The 2,151-nt window shown below is 48.6% G+C and overlaps 1 pseudogene; it reads right to left on the bottom strand.

Annotated features, from left to right (window-relative positions):
• Positions 1-1,023, bottom strand: part of LOC103275523 — a 9,524-nt pseudogene extending 8,501 nt beyond the window's left edge.
• Positions 1,024-2,151: the final 1,128 nt, after the last annotated feature.

Raw genomic sequence — 2,151 nt, 5'->3', positions numbered from 1 at the left:
ACTACAGGCACGTGCTACCATGCCCAGCTAATTTTTGATTTATTGTAGAGATGGGGTCTCGCCAAGTTGCTCAGGCATGTCTCAGGCAATCCACTTGCCTTGGCCTCCCAAAGCGCTGGGATTACAGGCTGAACCATGGAGCCCGGTCCCCTTTATATTAATTAAAGTATTTATTTTGCTGATTTCAAGTTCTTTAGATAGAGCTTAACTCGTTCAATCAATTGCCAATCAGAAAATGTTAGAACTCACCTATGAGTTGGAGTTGCAAGGTACCTTCACCCACCCACCCCTGCCTTTTTGGACCTAACCAATGTAACTTCGGTCTCCCTAAAATGTATAAAACCAAGCTGTAACCCAACCGCATTGGCACATGTTCTCAGGACATCTTGGGAGTGTGCCTCAGGCTAAATCAGTTATATTTGGCTTAGAATAAACCTCTTTAAATATTCTAAAGTTTGACTTTTTTGGGGAACCTTAATTGGTGCCCAATATGTGGCCTCAGAGAAGACTTAGAACCCCCTAAAGAAGTTGCTCAAACTCAGAACTAATGTACCAAGATAAACCCATTGAAAGCCCCTGATTTTAGACGGGCTCTGTGGCTCAGCCTGTAATCCCGCACCTTTGGAAGGCTGAGGTGAGTGGATTGCCTGAGCCCGCGGGTTCGAGACCCGCCTGGGCAGGGAGACCTCACTCTACAATAAATCAGAAAATCAGCCGGGCGTGGTCGCGCACGCCTGTAATTCCGGCTACTCGGAAGGCTGAGGCGGAAGGATGGCCGGAGCCGGCAGGTCGAGGCTGCGGGGGCCGGGAGCGGCCGCTGCACTCAGTCTGGGCGACGGAGTGAGACTCCGACTCAAAAAAAAAACAAAAACCTGACTTTCCTGAATGCCTCTCCCATGCCATCCCTGGGGAGGCCGTGAGGCAGAATTAAATCACTTTCAATAAAAACTCACCTCCGTCCTTGGAGAACAGCTCAAGGATGATGAGGGTGTTGGCGATTTCGCGTTGTATTGGTTGATACATTGAAATGTGTGTCTACCTTATTTTTAGGAGCTGAACAGAATATGTGCTAGACATTTTTGTTTGTTTGTTTGTTTGTGGGTTCTTTTGAGTCGGAGTCTCGCTGTGTCACCCAGACTGTGTCACCCAGACTGTCACGCAGCCTCGACCTGCCGGGCTCCGGCCATCCTTCCGCCTCAGCCTTCCAGTAGCTGCAACTACAGGCGTGCGCTACCATGCCCAGCTAATTTTTTGTGATTTATTGTGAAGACGTGGTCTTGCCAAGTTGCCTGGGCTGGTCTTGAACTCCTGAACTCAGGCAATCCTCTCGCCTTAGCCTCCCAAAGTGCTGGGATTACAGGGTGAGCCACTACACCCAGCCTTTTATTTTTTTTTGAGTTGGCATCTCACTCTGTCACCCAGGCTGGAGTGCAGGCTGGGTATGCTCATGGCCACCCCAGTGTTGACTTGCTGGGCTCCGATGATCCTTCTGCCTCAGCCTTCCAAGTAGCTGGAATTACAGGCATGTGTGCTACCATGCCCGGCTAATTTTTTAATTTATTGTAGAGATCTGGCCAAGTTGCCTGGGCTGGTCTTAAACCTGCAGGCTCAGGCAATCCACTCGCTTCGGCCTCCCAAAGTGCTGGGACTACAGGCTGAGCCACCGAGCTAACCTTTTCTTTTTTTTTTTTTTTTTTTTTGCGTCGAGGTCTCACTCTGTTGCCCAGGCTGGAGTACAGTGGCACAATCATGGCTAACCACAGCCTAAACCCCCTGGACTCAGGCAAACCTTCTGCCTCAGTCACCCAAGTAGCTGGGACTACGTGTGTGTGCCACTACATCCAGCTACTTTTTTATAGAGATGTGGTCTTGCTATATTGCCCAGGCTGGTCTCAAATTTCTGGGCTCAAGTCGTCCTCTCCACTCAGCCTCACAAAGTGTTGGGAGTACAGGTGTAAACTGACATGCCTGGCCTAGAGGTTTATTCTAAAGGGTCCTCTCCATTGCCTTTTCCCCTCGAAATTAATAATCTCAATTGTCTTATCTATGCATTGGCTTGAGAAACCAAACTTTACTTTTCAGAGATCAATGAGAAACAGCTTTTCAGCTATCCTATGCTGAACCCTAGATTATAGACTTCCTAAAAAAAAG

This window comes from Carlito syrichta, unplaced genomic scaffold, assembly GCF_000164805.1.
Source record: "Carlito syrichta isolate Samal-C Ts95f unplaced genomic scaffold, Tarsius_syrichta-2.0.1 Scaffold315497, whole genome shotgun sequence".
Lineage (NCBI taxonomy): Eukaryota > Metazoa > Chordata > Mammalia > Primates > Tarsiidae > Carlito > Carlito syrichta.
This window is presented reverse-complemented; position numbering and strand designations above follow the sequence as displayed.